Source organism: Dermacentor albipictus, chromosome 6, assembly GCF_038994185.2.
Source record: "Dermacentor albipictus isolate Rhodes 1998 colony chromosome 6, USDA_Dalb.pri_finalv2, whole genome shotgun sequence".
Classification (NCBI taxonomy): domain Eukaryota; kingdom Metazoa; phylum Arthropoda; class Arachnida; order Ixodida; family Ixodidae; genus Dermacentor; species Dermacentor albipictus.
The window spans coordinates 142531904-142550902 of NC_091826.1; the positions used below are offsets into that span (position 1 = coordinate 142531904).

The 18999-nt window shown below is 47.3% G+C and overlaps 1 pseudogene; it reads left to right on the forward strand.

The window, feature by feature from the left end:
• The first annotated feature begins 12750 nt into the window (after positions 1–12750).
• LOC139047105 (uncharacterized) lies at positions 12751–13551 on the forward strand (annotated as a pseudogene).
• The last annotated feature ends 5448 nt before the right edge of the window (positions 13552–18999 follow it).

Below are 18999 nucleotides of genomic sequence, written 5' to 3' on the forward strand. Positions count from 1 at the left end.
GAGGCAGGGAGGACCCAGCCAGACCCAGTGGACAGAGACAGGAGGGAGGCACGATTTGCTTGAAGACAGAGCTGAAGACAGAAAGATCTGGGTCGTTGGAAGCTACAGCGTATCGCGAATGCAATCAGCACACCACAAAACAGTTCAGTGCGACAGACGGGTGAAGGTCGAATGCATGCCGGGTGCGCGATTCAAAGCTGTGGCGGAGAGAGCCAAAAACAAACTGAAGGAAAATAGGGAGGGAATAAACCTAGTAATTTTGCATGCTGGGGTGAATGTCATCCTGAGAGTGTAGGGGGCGAATGCTGGACAGATTCAACAGGGAGTGGCGAAACTGAGTGTGACATCTGAGGTGGTGCACATCGCCCTGTGTACTGTCCCAGAGGTCAGGGGACAGGGCCCCTTCATTGAAGAACAGGTAGTGACGGCCAATGTAATGATTCCGGAGTTGGGGCGAGCCCTCAGATGTGATGTGGTGGATGTGAACGGAATGATCGGTGGGAGAAACTTCCCCCCTTTCGGTCCGGGTGGCCTTCACTATACATTACACCTGCGGGATGGCAGGTAGGAACGAGGGTGGATCGTAGGGATCAGGCTTTTTTGCAGGCACGCAGGGCAACTCTGCGTGCCAAAACATAAAAGATAAAGGACAGGGGTGGGGGGAGGACAGGAGCACGGAGGAGGAAGACGGCAGTGAATGTGGGGCTCGTCAACATGCAGGTGGGAAGAAATCGCATTAAGTGGGACGAAATAGAAGAACAATTAGAAACGGAAAATTTTCATATTTATGGAGTCGCCGAAACCCATTTAAGAGATGAGGAAGAGCCACCATTCATTTCAGGATACACCTGGGTAGGGTACAACAGAAAAAGGGAAAGACCGCAGAGGAGGAGGCCTTGGGGCGCTAGTGAAGGGACAGGGTCTAGTGGGAAAGGGTAAGGGAGAACTCCAATAAGTACATGGCTCAAAGGCACTGTAGGGAATGTAGAGACAATCCTGGGAGTTGCGTATCTGAAAACGGGGAATGATTCGAAAGAAGATAATGTGAAACATTTCAAATATATGGCCAAGGACATCAGGGAATTAGCGATGAAACGGGAGATAATCTTTGACTACTTTGACAGATGAATACTTCGACAGATGCAACAGGGCAGATGTTAGTAGAGTTTTTGTGAGGCCCATTATTTTGTAATAGTTGATCCTGAAATTAAATGCGACGGGAAGATAACATGGGAAAGAAATAACTCCCACTCCACCATCGACTACTGCATATAATGTCCCCCAAATTGTATGAATGGTTGGGAGGTATGGAAATTGATAAGGAAGGTACAAAAAGCCTGGGGAGTGATCCCAAACGAATCAAAATCAGTTTTGGAAGGGCAGTACCACTGGTAGAAACCAAAGAAAGGAAAGGTATGAGCAAACTGAATGACAAGAAGTGGCGAAAAACATTGAAAACATAGTATACCCAAGCAACCGCAAAGGGCATGGACATACGAGTTAATAGGTACATTTAAAAGAGTGCTAGAGAAGGAACACACCAGGAAACTAGGAAGTAAGCAGGGAAAACATAAACCGAAAAGCTGGTGGGACCGAGAAGTTAAGGAGGTCATAGAGCAGCGCAAAGATGTGCGCAGAAAACACAGAGCAGCAAAGAAATGGGCAGCCCCACCAGAAGAGCTGGAGACAAAATGGGAGAATTACCTTGCAATTAAAAGGGAAGCATCGGCATTAATTCAAACCAAGATAGCAAAAGCTGGAATACAGTGGTTGTTAGAGATACGAAAAAAAAGACAGAAATGCCTCTAAGAAGTTTTGGGAACACATAAGGCAACAGAGTAAGAAGACAAAGGTGGTTCAGCACTCACTGACCACAGCAGAAGGAACAAAGGTACAGCTGGGGGAAGCCCAGGAATGTATTAGGTTAACAATAGAGGCAGCATACTTGCAGAGCCAGAGGGTAGCGAAATGGAGAACAATTGACAACGGCAGGACAGAAGAGGAGGAGAACAGATGGATGACAAGTAAGGAATGGGACAGAATTGACACAAGGTCCCCGTGGGAACAGCGCCAGGACCTGATGGTATACCTATGAAATTGATAAGCATATTAGGCCAGAGAAGTAAATTAAAATTACAACTTATTGAACAAATAGTAGTAGGAGGAGATGTTCCACAGGACTGGAAATTGATCGAACGATATTAGTTTACAAAGGTAAGGGAAGCAAGGACAACCTTAAATCGTACCAGCCAATAACTGTCACATAAGTCATATACAGAGTAGCAATGCAGATGGTGAAAATGAGAATGGAGGAATGGGCAGAATGAGAAGAGATCTTGGGAGAGCTGCAGAATGGATTTCGTAGAAACAGAAGGCTAGATGATAATTTGTTTGTTATAAAATAGTGCATACACTCTAAGAAAAGTTTACGCCGTTTGGAGTGCCCCTTCTGCCACACAACGATAATCGTCATCTGCCTTGATGCGTTTCCTTTCTCTAACGCTGCGAGCCCGGTACTTTCCAGTATAACGAACGGTATGCACGTTATCAGCACGATAGCATTCCCGACAGGAAAGTAGCGGGCGCGGCATTTTCAAGAAAGGAAGCGCATCAAGGCAGATGACGATTATCGCTGTGTGGCAGAAGGGGCCCTCCAAGGCCTTATCTGCTGTGACCGTTGTATAAGTCGCGGGTCACTTTTTTCGTCGCGACGATAGGTCGGATTTTTTACAAGCAGTGCTCCAGGAGGGCACATGTAACCGGCAAACGGAGGCCTCAGGAGAGCACCTCAGGTTATATTAAAGCAGGTGGTGCAGGATCTCCGGGGCACCAAAGAAAGAATGCAATGGGTTGGGCCTCTGCGAGCCCCAACCTACGGACCAGTTCGGCTTATAGCTTTGATGTCCCCGTTGTCGCTTTGGTGTCCTGGAAGCGCCGCCAATAATGCGAAATAATGACGTTGTTTTCATTAGTAAAAACATGATCGAATAAATATAATTGCTTCGAGCCGCCAACTTGCGATGCTAAATTCAGCACTACCGCGCCCCGCGACTTCTGCCGGCACGCTTAGAGACAAGCGCATACAACGTGCTCCAAGAAACTCCTCCATAGTACCTAGGCAGAGTCATTTTCAAAGAACAAAACTCTCCACATTTCCTCTCTCGCACCCGCTCCTACTCGCGCATGCGCGCAAACGTCCGTCATCTCCGCAAGTGCCGCGCCCCGCTGTACCTTGTTGTGCCATTACCACCAGCCCGGATTCCGAATCTACAAGATGCAGAATTTATCTTGCGAGCGCCCTTTGCACAAACCCGGGGCTGCGCCGAAAGGCACAGCGCCCTAATTCTCCCTTGACATGTCAAGATGCTGATCCGTGAAGCAGCGGCGTCCTGAGGAGAAGCATCGGTGAGCGACATGTCCAAACGTGCAACAAATTGCCAGACAGCTCGGCGCCGTATTTCCTTTTGCCTGGAAGTTACCGCGCGCGGCAACTTTGAACCGGGTGGCCAGCGCGGTCGCTGGTTGGACTTCTCGGACGACCGTCGAGTGCTGGCTTTGTATTGGGGGGTTTGAGTGACAATGGCTTCTCGGGGCACTATAAGCCCCAACGCCGCCGCCTGGAAAACCGGATCCGCCGACCGACCGGGAGCTGATTGCCGCTCTCGAGTGGAGTGAGATGTGTCACGCGTTTTCGCCGGACGTCGCCGTGCGGGAACAGTCGCGTTTGCTGTGAGCTCTCGGTCCCAGTGTCGATCCGTTCTTGTCCTGTATAATGACCTGTATATAGTGTGTAAAATCCCTTTCGTTATTCTTACCGACGCCTGACTCGGAGTCTTCGCTACCAACGCTCTGTCACGAAACGGGTGACGAGCGCTACGGGACCACCTCAAAGTCGTAATAGTGGGGGCAGCGGTGCAAAGTCATAACAACCTACAAGCATAGAGTTTCCTACAAGAATTACTAGAGAGAACTCTGGCGCTAGTGTATACTAAAGCCCCTTCATTTGTCTCATCTTCGTGCTTGTGGATTCAAACGTTCTTGTGGCTTTGTTTATTACGCTATATAAATCTTATAGCATCCTCGATTACCTGCACCGGTGCGCACCGGGGCGCCTTGGTGCGCACTTTCATCCTCGATAAACCGCACCGGTGCCCACCGACCATCCTCGATCACTGGAAGCGCACCGGAAGCGGTTTTCCGTTGCCCCGTCTCGCACCGAGAAAATCGGCGGTACGCCGGGGTGCAATCCCAGCAAGCACTGCGGGACGCGCGACGCGCGCGTGCGCACAGCCGACTGCAGAATCGCAGACGCTCTGGCCCGATAGCTGCGGTTGCAACGGAGTTGACGGAGTTAGCTAGTAGAGATGTCGGCAATGAGAAAGTAAGCGCTAGTAGTTGCCGCAATCGATGAGCTGTCTTCAAGTTCGTCTGACAGCGAAGACGACGTACATGCTTATCGACCTCGTCCAAAAACAATGTGGTGAAGAGAGACCGAAAGTGGACAGGTTCGTTGAACGGGTCGTCAGGAATGGCTCGTCAGGATTAATTATAAGATCCATTGGTGTTTGCTTGCAGCCAGGTATGTCGGAGCACGCCGTTTGACAAGGTTCGAGCGCTTGCCGCGGATGCTCAGCACCTGCAAACAATAAAATGTGCGCGCGCGCTCGAGTTCGCGCTCGTTTTGGACGCCAGGAGTAAAGTGTCGTTGCATGCAAGCACCCTGCACGGGGTGCAGTTTTGTCCTCGATGTTGACCCTCTGCAGTGCGCCACCACCGCGGTGCAAAGCGCACCTTTTTGGTTTCGGGGCAATCCCGGGGCAAGGTGATCGAGGACGCTTTTATTGTCGTATATTTCAGCGCAATCTATGTTCTTCGAAGTCCAGAGGACGCCGGCAACGCGTACAATTGCTCTTAATTGCAATGATTGAGCTTGTCCAGGTGGCCAAATCGAAACGCGCCAAGCGTCTCAAGGCACTGGCATGGCCGCGGTAAATTCATAAGGGCGTTTCATTCGCTTGTCGATACGTTTGTCCGTGGTTTCATGGTTTTGATATCAGGCTTCTGGGCTAGAGTCCCTGTGTTCGAATCCTGTCGTCGTGCAATATTAATGATGTTTAACTATTTATTACGCAATGCGCTGTTGGAAATGACCAGTTTACAAAGTCACAAAGCCATTTGAAGCCAAAAGAACGAAGTTTAGGCCAATCCATGTATTTCCCATAATTCCCATGCTGGGACAACCGCTCCCATTACAGCTCCCGCAGACAATAGCGCCAGAGTTACCTAGAGTAATTTTTGTAGGAAACTAAGCGATATGCAAGGCGCCCGTGTGCCGTGTGATGTCAGTGCGCGTTAAAGAACCCGAAGTGGTCGCAATTATTTCTAAGCCGCCACTAGCCCCTAACACCCAAAGCCAGCTCACGAAATGCAAACAGACAAAACGTGTTTGAATCTCGATACAGTGCGAAGTGTGCCCGTAAAATTTCACAGGAGTAATGATGTGGGCTGGCATAACATTGTTTTCATGATAAAGATTCATTCTTTGACGCTCGCAGAAAGCGCGCGATACCCGAAATGGGCTCACTTTCACTTCGGGGGTAGAGATGCAGCCGACGCGAGGCTGGCGAGGCGCTCATTTCGGCTGCGTGCTTACCCCGCCTTAAAACCCCTTGACAATGTGAAAGTAGCAACACTCTCCTCCTCACGGCGCTTTCCTCCTCGATTCTCCTCGCCCGCCGGCTGCGCACGGCGCGCTTTTCCTCCTGGGCTCCCACGGACGGGCCTCAGGATTCTATGGAGGCGAGTTATTTTGGGCCAGATGCGCGCCCCAGTGGGGTTGAAAATTTTGAGAAATGCTAATAACAGCATCGATAATGCTGGAGGCAACGTTTATGAGGAGGTTGGTTTTTTTAATGCCGTATGAATGGGGTATACCGATGCAAAGGGAGGTTTGAGACGAGTTCTATACTCCAGAGTATTTTTCTGCCACATGATCAGATGCTTTACTTCGTGCGTCTGATCTAGTATTGCTTGTGACACAACCCTTTGTGTGTGGCTTATTAAGCGAACGCCTTATACTTCTGTTTCAAGGTTCCGTTGTGAGCTACAGGAAATCACGTGACCGAAGGAAGGCGGGAAGCATGTGCAGCCACGTATAAAAGATTATTAATGATTAGCAAAGTAATGATTGATTAGTGATAGGATTAAGATGAATTGTGGTGTATTGAGGAGGATTAAGGTGGATTAAAGTCGATGAAGGTGCATTAGGGTGAATGAAGGTGAATTAAGCTGCATAAAAAAGGACTAGGCTGGATTAAGGTCAATGAAGGTGAATTAGGGTGGATGAAGGTGCGTTGAGGTGCATTAAAAACGATTATAGTGGATTGAAGTGCATGAAAAAGATAAGGGTGGATTAAAAGGATTAGTGTGTATTAAGGAGGATTATGGTGGGCTAGGGTGAATTAAAGTGAATGAAGAAGTATTAGGATGGATTAAGGAGGGTTAGGGTGGACTAAGGTAGATGAATGTGGATTCGGGTGAATTAAGGACGATTATAGTGGAGTAGGGTGGATTAAAGTGAATGAGGAAGCATTACGGTTGATTAAGGAGGATTAAAATGCATTAACAGAGTTAGAGTAGATTAAGGTCGATGAAGGTGGATTAGGGTGCATTAAGGAGGACTTTCGTGGATTATGGTGGATTAAAGTGAATGAAGGAGGGTTAAGGTTGATGAATGTGGATTCGGTTGATTAATGTGTATTAGGAAGATTATGGTAGACTAATCGGTCTTAATACGCAATGAACTCTAATCACCTTAGTCCACCCTAATCCACCTTAATGCTCCTCCATCCACCTTAATCCAGCTTAATGCTCTCAATCCACGTTAATAAAACCTAATCAACCTACATCGCCCCTAATGACCTTAGCCTGCCATATACGGTCTCAATCCTCCTTTATCAACCCTAATCCATCATAATCCACCTTAATCCTCCTCCATCCACCTTAATCCTTATTCATGCACCTTAATCCAACTTAATGCTGCTTAATAGTCTCAATCTACCTTACACCCTAATCCACCTCTATCAAACATAATCCAGCTCCATGGTCCCTAATCCACCTAAATCTTCACTACTCCACCCTAATCGGCCTTAATCCCCTTTATCAACCCTAATTCACCCTAATCCACATTATTCTACCTATATCCACCTTAATCCTCCGTGATCATAGTTCAGACCACCCTAATCGGTCTTAATGCCCTTTCATCAACCCTTCACCTTAATACACCATAATCCGCCTTAATCCTCCTCCACCCACCTTAATCTTTATTCATGCATCTTAATCCTTCTTAATGCACTCTAATCCACCTTAATCTTAATAATACACTCTACTCAACCTTAATACTCCTTAATCCACCTTATGTCAATCACTAATGATTCATTAATTAACTTGGGTAATCATTCTCTTATACAGTGGTGGACATGCTTTGGGTCACCTCAGGCCTTCTTTGGGTCATGTGATACTTACAGTTTACAACGCGACCTTGAAACATAGAGATCTAAAGGCTTTCGCATTAAACTTTAAAAAAATCAATGCTCACTAGCTAACGCTCATCACCTGCAATACCACGGGTATACTTGCTATTAATTTTCTCAGAGCGCAAGGCAGAATCTCTAATGCTGCACTTCCGACTGAATAGCAACAGTTAGCTACGTGCGAGGTGATGGAGCCGCCCCAGAATATTAAGCATACTGAGGACAACCGCAACAAAAACGGTGGTGAGCAGGCCGGAAGAATGAAAAAAATGCTGCATTACGGGATACTTTGCTACGAGCTATAAGAAAGACGCCTCAGCTCGCAAACAATGCTGTTCTTTGTCGGAACAAAGTTCTTTCGGCCAATGTCATGTAGCCGCTGCTTCCTGCGCAAGCCGTCACGCTTTCCTTGTGGTGTCATAAAAACAGCATAACCATCAAGTTTCTTGTTGCAGTTATATGCACAACAGCCCCTCATAGCGCTAGCACATAGAGCAGGAAACACAGCGCACAACGTTCGCTACGCCAAGTTGAAGCGCCGAGCCAGCCGTGCTCAGGAGGAAAATGGCGCGAATGAAAAAGAAAAACAGAAGCAAAACTCAAGATCCGCGCGTTTCCAAGGGCAGGGGCAGGGAGACCAATCGTCGTGCAGAAAAACGGGGCAGAACTGGTTGCCGCGGGGGAACGCGCAAGAGGCGAGGAGGAGGCGAGGAGGTCGCGCGGCGGCGGCATAGTCCAAAGAGTGTCGCTACTTTCAAATTGTCAAGGGATTTTACCCCGCCTTAAAGCCCCTTGATGTTTGAAAGTAGCGACACTCTCCTCCTCATGGCGCTTTCCTCCTCGATTCTCCTCGCCCGCCGGCTGCGCACGGCACGCTATTCCTCCTTGGCTACCGCGGACGGGCCGCAGGATTCTATGGAGGCGTGTTATTTTGGGCCAGTTGCGCGCCCCAGTGGGGTTGAAAATTTTGAGAAATGCTAACAGCAGCATCGATAATGCTAGAGGCAACATTTATGACGAGGTTGGTTTTTTCCTAAAGCCGTATGAACGGGGTATACCGATGTAAAAGGAGCTTTTGACGCGAGTTCTATACTCCAGACAATTTTTCTGCCGCATGATGAGATGCTTTATTTCGTGCGTCTGATATAGTATTGCTTGTGACACATCCCTTTGTGTGTGGCTTATTAAGCGAAAGCCTTAGACCTCTGTATCAAGGTCCCGTTGTGGGCTACAGAAAATATCACGTGACCGAAGGAAGGCGGGAAGCGAACCAAAGCATGTGCAGCCGCGCATAGGAGATGTTTAATGATTAGCAAAGTAATGATTGATTAGGATTGGATTAAGATGAATTCGGGTGTATTAAGGAGGGTTAAGGTGGATTAAAGTTGATGAAAGTGGATTACTGTGCATAAAGGAGGACAAGGTTGGATTAAGTTCGATGAAGGTGGGTTAGGGTGGATGAAGATGTGTTGAGGTGCATTAAAGACGATTATAGTGGATTAGGGTGGATTAAAGTGCATGAAGAAGGATGAGGATGGATTAGGAAGGATTAAGGTGCATTAAGGAGGATTATGGTGGGCTAAAGTGAATTAAAGTGAATGAAGGAGGATAAGGGTGGACTAAAGTAGATGAATGTGGATTAAGGTGAATTAAGGACGATTATAGCGGATTAGGGTGGATTAAAGTGGATGAGGAAGTAGTAGCGTTGGTTAAGGAGGATTAAAGTGCATTAAGGAGAGTTAGAGCAGATTAAGGTCGATGACGTTGGATTAGGGTTCATTAAGGCGGACTCTCGTGGATTATGGTGGATTAAAGTGAACGAAGGAGGATTAAGGTCGATGAATGTGGATTCGGTGGATTAATGTGCATTAGGGGGATTATGGTAGACTAATCGGGCTTAATACTCAATGAACCCTTATTCACCTTAGTCCACCCTAATCCACCTTAATACTCCTTCATCCACCTTAAACCAGCTTAATACTCCCAATCCACCTTAATACAACCTAATCAATCTACATCGCCCCTAATGCACCTTACCTACCATAAACCTTCTTAATCCTCCTTTATTTATTTATTTATTTATTTATTTACCCACAGCGCCACAGTGGCATTACAGTGGGGGGTTGTACAAACGAAAAAAAATATTACAATGGCAGTCACAATGACAATGCAAACACTTCAGTGTCAGTAATATTAACAAGAAATGAAGATAAATCATTCCATTCTCGAACAGTCTGAGGAAAAAACGACATCTTGAACATATCGGTTCTTGACCTGAATTCACGCACTTTATGATTATGATCAACCCGCTCGGATCTGTAGTGCGGATGAAAAATGTACTTCTCCCTAGGAATAGCAATCTTACCGTAATATATGTTATGAAAAAAATTAAGCCTTAGCTTTCTTCTTCTTACTTCAAGGGGTTCCCATTCTAATTCCTGTTTTATGCCAGACACACTAATGTATCTACTATAATTGCCAGAAACGTAGCGAGCCGCTAAGTTCTGGATTCTCTCTAATTTTTGTCTGTCAGTCTTTGTTGGCGGGTCCCATACAGTACAAGCATATTCCAACGCGGACCTAATATACGTTTTAAATAGTAAATCCCTAGAGTCTTGCGGAAACATTCTTGTGTTACGGCGCAAAAAACCCAACATTTTGCAAGCTTTCCCAGCAACATAATCAACATGTCGATGCCAACATAGTCTTGAGGTGATGTACACACCTAAATACTTATATTCTAGAACAGTTTCCAATAAGTGGCCGTTTAAGTTATAGACGTAATTAGGTACATTCTTTTTCCTCGTGAAACACATGTGCACTGTTTTTTGCAAACTTATATTCATGTGCCACTGTTCGCACCACCGGTGCAATGTATTTAGGTCTTCCTGTAAAGCAAGCGAATCCTGGGAATTTTGCACTTCTCTGTAGACCGCGATCAACCGCGATCCATTATAATCCGTCTTAATCCTCCATCATCCACCTTAATCCTGCTTAATAGTCCCAATCTACCTTAATACACCCTAATCCACCTCTATCAAACCTAATCCAGCTCTATGGTCCCTAATCCACCTTAATCGGTCTTAATTCTCCTTTAGCAACCATAATTCACCTTACCACATTTTTCGGCCTTAATCCTCCTCCACCCACCTTAGTCCTTATTCATGCATCTTAATCCTTCTTAAGGCACTCTAATACACCTTAACCTTCTTTAATACACGCTAATCATTAATCCTCCCTAATCCATTTTATGTCAATCACTAATGATTCATTAATTAACTTGGGCAATCATTCTCTTATGCAGGCGCGGACATGATTTGGGTGACCTCTGGCCTTCCTTTGGTCACGTGATACCTCGAGTTTACAAGGCGACCTTGAAACAGATCTCAAGGCTTTCGCCTTAAAACTCCAAAAAAACTCAATGTTGACTAGCTAACGCTCATCACCTGCAATAACACGGGTATACTTGCCACTAATTTTTTCAGGGCGGAAAGCACGATCTATAAGGCTGCACTTCCGAGTGAATAACAACAGTTCGCGACGTGTGAGGGGAATATTAAGCATACTGAGGACAACCGCAACACAAACGCTGGTGAGCGTTTATGAGCGTGGTGGGCGTGGTGAGCGGAAGAATGAAAAAAATGCAGCATTACGGGATGCTTTGCTACGAGCTATAAGAAAGGCGCCTCAGCTCGCAAACAACGCTGTTCTTTGTCGGAACAAAGTTCTTTCGGCCAATGTCATGCAGCCACTGCTTCCTGCGCAAGCCGTCACGCTTTCCTTGTGGTATCATAAAAACGGCATAACCATCTTCAGGCTTCTTGCTGCAGTTATATGCGCAACAGCCCGGCATAGCGCTAGCACATATAGCAGGAAACACGGCGTACAACGTTCGCTACGCCGAACTAAAACGCCGAGCCAGCCGTGCTGAGGAGGAAAATGGCGCGAACGAAAAAGAAAAACACAAGCAAAACTCAAGATCCGCGCGTTTCCAAGGGCAACGGCAGGGAGACCAATCGTCGTGCAGAAAAACGGGGGCAAAATTGGTTACCGCGGGGGGAACGCACAAGGGGCGAGGAGGAGGCGAGGAGGTCGCGCGGCGGCGGCAGAGTTCAGAGTGTCGCTACTTTCAAATCATCAAGGGACTTTACCCCGCCTTGGTCAACAGCGCCACCCCGCGGCAACGGTGCGCTGCGAGGTCAAGTTTGCGCTGCCGGTATTCGCACCTCCCCTTCTAGCCACCCTAGCACAGCTGACGAAAAGTGCCCAAAACGTCTACCTTCACCCATAACGTCACGTTCGCTATAACCCATGATGTCACATCCGTTCATTTCCATGGCGTCTGTCTACGGAGCCGGTTGCGCTGCGAAGCGGTCTGTATTCTGTGCCCACTTAGAGCGTGAGTAATTGATATTTCCACGCTATATGCGTGTAATAACAGCTTGAGGCTGGGAGCTGTTCGATGCGTTACCACTAGGTCCCTTGCGCGCATATTTTGCCTCCTGGCCGCGCCAAATTGCAGCCGGCCTGTAGAATGGGCCGTGGCATCCCATATAGAGCTGCTCATGTGAATTGCCTCCGTCAGGATCGTCAGTGCGTGCACAGAACTATTCAGTAGTCTGGTTCAGGGAAGGACGTGCGAAAGACCGAGGACGTAAGAAAACACTGGCATGACGAGCTGCTCCATCAGATCGTGTTACATCGCGCTTTTTTTTCTAAGACTATCTCGCTCGAGCGAGATGGTGTTAGGGCAGCATTAGTACAGCTTTTTTACAGCTTTGCTGCAGCTTATTTGATCATCACATGCATTCTTTTAATAAGACAAATGGCATCGCTGCGCGGAAGAGCGTCTCTTGAAGTTTCCCAACAAGAGCCAGTTCCACCGTGCCTGCTGCATACACGCTTACCTTTCCTAGCGCAGTTACGACGCGGCATCAGCTCTGCTACCACGTGATACAGGGTCACTCTTGCAGTGTCAATTAACAGAATTTAGCCAAATGTGAGTACTCGGTTGGAAACCTGGAATAAAGTATGGGAACTTGAGCAATGGAGTGCGGATCACCGTGTCACTCCAATCTAAATCAACCGGACCGTATCCTGGTCTACGCGAACACTAAAATGGTGTCAGAAGTGTTATTTGGTCTCATGTGAGTGCCAAACCAACAGTCATTCCGTGGTATCATCCCTCAGCAGCAAGCGGCAACCGGCAATCGCAGCCATGGCACACGCGCTCCCTCCCTTCCCAAGTTTCGACCTTCGCGCCACAGACGCCAACAATACTGGTCACGAATGCACCAAGTGGATAGAAAGGTTCGAGAACTTTCTTTTTGCGTGTGATATCACGGCAGATGCACGCAAGAAGGTTCTCCTCCTGCACTACGTCGGCGAGGACGTCTACGACATATTTCGCTCCCCCACCCCCCGACAGCCCTACACAAGCTGCAACAGCTACAAGCACGACCCAGACCATGCAGAGCCCATCGATGCCAGAATACGATGCCGCACGAGCGAAACTGAGTTAATACTTCGCCCCGCGAGTGAACTCGACATTTGCGATCTACAAATTTCGCCAAGCCCAGCAAAACGTTGGTGAGCCACTGGACGCCTTCTACGCGCGCCTCCGGCAGCTCTCTCGCCACGGTAACTTCGAGAACGTCGACGCTGAATTCCAGAACCAAATAATCCTCGCCACAACGTCGTCTCGCCTTCGCAAATATGCAATGCTTCATTCCCCCACTTTACCAGACTTACTTAAAGAGGGAAGAATGCTCGAGGATGTCGAAGGGGATGTATCCGACATGGAAAACAACGTCGATATCAATGCGGCGGTGCTCGCAGTGCACAAGGAAGGACAGCATCATGGCCGACACCAAAGAAACAGCCGACAGATGCCACGACAAACCTATGCAGCGCAGCGACTTCATGCCTCAACAGATTGTCGCAACTGCGGTGGCAAGTGGCCTCACCAAGGCGGACGATCAAGTTGTGCTGCATGGGGCAAGACATGCAAGGCTTGTAACAAGGTTAGTCACTTTGCACGATTCTGTCGTTCAACGAGACAAATGGTACACGCAGTGGACTGTGACAATGGTCCAAACAGGAATCAGACAGCCTGCAGTAAGAAGAGTTCTAGCACCAAACAATATGCTGCCACCATGACACCAGTTCAAGCAGTGACGATTATGTTTTCGTTGCCATGACCTCACCTCAGACAGGCCCATCTCCAAAAGTTATTGTCACTGTCAACAATGTACAGGTCACTTTCTTAATCGACACAGGTGCAATGGTGTCAATTGTTGGCGAAAATGACTTTAAGAGCTATCGCCTAAAGGTGAAACACCAGGAAACATCCATTAGAGTGTTCCCATACAAAGTAACATCTCCACTTGAACTTCTAGGCAAAGTCTCTGTCACAATGAGATACAAAGATAACTGCATTGAAGAAGACATCTTTGTCATTCGAGAACACTTCACCACTCTTAAGCTTCACAGCAGTATCCAACCTGGGGCTTGTCCAGATCACATACCAAGTTAATGAGCATCAAGCTAGGTGACAAGTCAATCGTAGAAGCATTTCCCAAGTTGTTTAGTGGAGGTGGAAAACTGAAAAAACAGCACATTCATCTTTTTGTAGACGACACTCCCACCGGTTGCAGAACCACACAGGCGTATTCAGTTTGCCTTACGTGACGCCACAGAGAAAGAACTTGAACGCCTCCTGTCAGAAGACATCATTGAGCCAGCCAAAGGACCTATACACCGTGGTTGTCCCCTGTGGTTATTGTGCCTAAACCGCATCAGTCTGATGAAATTCGAATCTGTTTGACATGCGTGTTGTGAACACTTCCATTCAACGTGAACGACATTTGTGCCCAACAGTGGATGACATCATTGTTGCCTTACAGCCTTTACGTGAACTGACACTAAAGGATGTTGTATGGGAGTGGACAGAACGTCAGCAAAATGCTATTGGGAGCCTAAAGCAAGCCGTGTCCGATGCCTCCTCCCTTGCTTACTTTGACCCCTCCAAACCGACAGAATTGGTGGTAAATGCAAGTCCACATGGTCTGGGTGCTATCCTCCCACAGCGTGACCATGAAGACATTGTAGTGATAGCTTGTGCAAGTAGAGCGCTTACACCAGTTGAAAGTCGCTACTCCCAAATTGAACGTCAGATGCCCGCAGCTGTATGGGCCATTGAGCACTTCCGTCTTTACCTTTGTGGAGTCAACTTCCTTTTGCTGACTGATCACAAGCCTTTAGTGAGCATACTGGGAAACCCAAGATCATCACCATCTGCTCGCATTGAGCGCCTTGCTCTACGCGTTCAACAGTACGAGTTTGTTGTACAACACACTGCAGGAAGTAGTAACCCTTCCGATCACCTTTCCAGGCATCCAGTTCCTGAAACCAAAATGTGTGCCTTCATCGAAAAAGTACCTAATGAGTATGTCAACTTTATCCAGCACCACAACATCCCAAACGCCTTTTCAGTTCAAAATGTCGCTGATGCAACGAAAGCAGACTAGCAGCTACAGTCACTTATCAGTGCTATCCAGCACCCCACACTCACCAGCTGGGTCTCAGTTGAACTGAAGCCACTTGCATCTATAAAAAACAGAACTAACAACAACGCCCAAGGGCATTGTCCTTCGAGGAACACGCCTAGTTCTTCCCGCTACCGTGCAGAAACAAGCAGTGCTGCTTGCCCACAAGGGCCATCAAGGTATTGCGAAAACAAAAAAAAATGTTAAGAGAAAAAGTGTGGTTCCAAGGCATGGATAAGCTCGTGCACACTTTGATTAAAAGCTGTCTACCATGTCAAGCAGCTGTTCCCCAAGCAACGCAAGAACCACTTGCCATGACGGAACTACCCAGTGGTCCCTGGGAAGAAGTATCAGCCGACTTTTGTGGTCCCTTCCCAGATGGAAAGTACGCTATGGTGGTGTTAGATGACTTCTCACGGTACCCAGTGGTACAGGTCATACACTCCACAAGTGCAAACAATGTGTTTCCCTCCCTGCGACAAGTGTTTTGCCAGTTTGGAATCCCTGCACAGGTAAAAAGTGACAATGGGCCACCATTCCAAGGCAAATAGTTTGCTGCATTCGCAAAAGAATTAGAATTTCGGCATCATCGAATCTCACCTTTGTGGCCTCAAGCTAATGGCGAAGCTGAGCGGTTCAAGAGAACATTGAAACAGCATGTTCACACTAGTCAGCTTGAGAACACAGATTGGAAAGTAGAGCTCGACCCTTTCCTGATGTCATACAGGTCTTCCAAACACTTGACTACAGGAAGATCACCGTATGAAATGCTGTTTGGCAGACCGATGAGAAATCTTCTTCCTTGATATGTTGAAGCTGCTTCGGAAACGGAAGACGTAACAAAGTTGAAAACGACTGTGCTCGAGAAAAGGGCATACAACAAACAACATGCTGATGCACGAAGGCACGCTAAACCACATCGCTTCTGTGTCGGTCAGAAAGTCTTGCGCAAGCAAGACAGACACGACAAGTTCACTTCGTACTATGATCCAGACCCTTATACCATTGTCAGCGTTCATGGATCAGAAATCAAGGCATCGAGAGGAAATAGAGTAATAACGCCCAACTCAAGTTTTTTCAAAGATGCCTCTGGCCTTAAACAAGCAATAGCCAAAACATCATTTGACTGTGATGACATCATATATCTTCTACCCACTTCAGTGCCAGATCCTACACCACCTGCATTGGACGAGAGTTCTCCAAGAGAGTGCTACCCAAAGTGAAACAGAAAGCCTCCACGCCATCTTTCTTGTTTCGCAACCTGACATTGTGACTGTTTGTTCGTGGGAGACATTCACGACTTTTCAACAGTGAACTGTTTTCCGTTTATGGTTTCCTTAATCACATTGTGTCCGCATTCATTTCATTTTCCCCAAGGAGGGTAATGTAGCGTCTATTAACAGCATTTAGCCAAATGTGAGTACTCGGTTGGAAACCTGGAATAAAGTATGGGAACTTGAGAAATGAGTGCGTATCACCTTGTCACTCCAATCTAAATCAACCGGACCGTATCCCGGTCTACGCGAACACTAAAACTATGGTAAGAAAATTAAAAATAACAAACGAAATTAATGCAGAAAATGTGGTCAAACGTTGCCAAGCGTAATAAACAGACCTGCCTCGCTAATAAGTTGAATAAATCGGCGTCCTGAAGTCAGCTTCGCCCCAGTAGACTGGTGTTACGCGGTGAAGTGCACCCAACAGTATTGCAGTGAAGCATGCCAGAAGTGAAGAGTGACCGCTTTCACGCGACATATATATGTGTTCCTTAATGATGTACGCGTGCACCCGCCGTCTCCTGTTACACTACGCGCGCCGATGCGCCTAATAAGTGTACTGGCCGGCCTTCAGTGCTATTTCAGACGTGACTGTGATGCTTTGAACCACTGGTTTGTCGACCTCTTAAGCCAGTTAATGTTTACACCGCCATTTTTTTCTGAACTGTTGATTTCTTCCATAATAGCTATGTATTTCGTAGCTTCCTGTTCAACAGCTTTGATCATATGTGAGTCAAGATGTTCTCTTTAACCGAGCGCAGTTTTCGAAAGCGAAACGACGCTTTTGCATCAGCATATAGTGCCGTCACCTATTTACAGTCAATCAATGTCATTTTGTATGTCATTGGGAAACCACCGAACGCGGGGAACTCACTCGCACGCGGGGAACTGCATAACTAGCCATGGGATTAGCGCGCCTCTTGGGAAGCTGCTTTGCATCAAAGGCCAGGTAACCTTGCTATGCTTCACCGCAAAACATTTTGTATGTCTAACCGCTTAACACGTTTGTACTGCGGTGAAGCTAACCTTACGGAACCGAATTTCGCAATGCTTTTTAGACTCCTGCATCTCTACCAGCCACTACCAAACGCTTGTCAGTACGCCTCTTGGCAAAGGTCCAGCTAAATCTCCCCAGTCGGGAGTTGGGGAGACTCACACATATGAAAACTGCCAAGGAAAGCAGTTGCCCTGATGAAGGCAAGCTCCCCTGTCGAAACATTTGCATCAGCCTGTTCGAGTACCGTTATCACCGCAACATATTTGTGTGTTGCGGTGAAGCATGCCGATATTGGGAAAGATTTACGCGAATCTGGAGTGTATGGTTTCAGTCAGCGACGAACCTAATGTTCTACTCTCAACAAAGCAGATTTTTGTGGCAGGATGCATGATGTCTTGAGAACTTTTGTTGGCTAAAGCCATACATGCCAGGTTAGCTCTTGTCGGAATAATACGCTTTACCGCAATACATAAGCTTGTGCTTGCAGAGCTTGTGCACACAAATATCAGAAGCATTAAAAAGCACTGGGATTCACTAAATGTGTACCTGAGCGCAGTATTGCAATACTTAGACACCCTCATATTAACATATATAAATATAACGCAGTCCGAATCTGCAGCGTTTGTTCTCAAAGGTTTTCAGTCACATTCAAAATGCCGTGACCTGAGCAAGGGTGGTGGCGTGTATGTTTTTGCTGGAAACGAATGGATAATGAAAGTAATTTCTGCTGACTTTACCGCAGCAGAAGTCGTTTCCTTTACATTATGCAAGCCTAAGGCTACTTTCCTGGTATTAGCAGTATACAGACCACCTAATTATGATCTGAAAGTATTTTTATCTGAATTGTCTACATTCCTCACTAAACATGCTCGTCATAACATAATTATAGCGGGAGATATAAACATTGATATTGTAAAGAAGATAACGAACGTGCGCACTGGGTCAGCAGCATCGGCAGCATCAAGCGCGCAGCAGAAGCTCCAGCTCGGGAACAACTCGGTGCATCGTAGAACCGGCGGTCGCTACGAACCCTGATAAATCTCCTTTACAAGTGGTGGAGCCGTGCGGGGTAACGTTCCACTCTACCATCCTGGAACCCCGTTCTCGGACGCTACCTTCTGCCATGCCGGACGCCGACCAGCAGACTCTTCCACCGCCACCCGTCCCTTGCCCTAGTACCGTTCGCCAACGGGAGCCTCCCATCTTCAGTGGAACCGACGACAACGACGTTGAAGAGTGGCTGTGGTCATACGAGCGGGTGAGCGTTCATAACAAATGGAATGACTCAGATAAACTGGCTTACGTATCATTCTATCTTGCGGGCGTGGGCAGTCTCTGGTTCAGAAATCATGAGAGGGATATCCGAACGTGGTCGGTGTTCAAGACTTCGATTACCGAAGTATTTGACCGACCCGCCGTCAGGAAACTCCGAGCCGAGCAGCGTTTGCGTACACGCGCACAGGACACGGGTGAGACATTCACCAGCTGTATAGAAGACGTTCTAGATTTGTGCAGGCGCGTGAACGCTGCCATGACGGAAGCGGAAAAGATCAAGCACGTCATGAAGGGAATCGATGATGACGCGTTCCAGATGCTTCTGGCCAAGGACCCACGCACTGTTGGCGACGTCATCAGCTTGTGCCAGA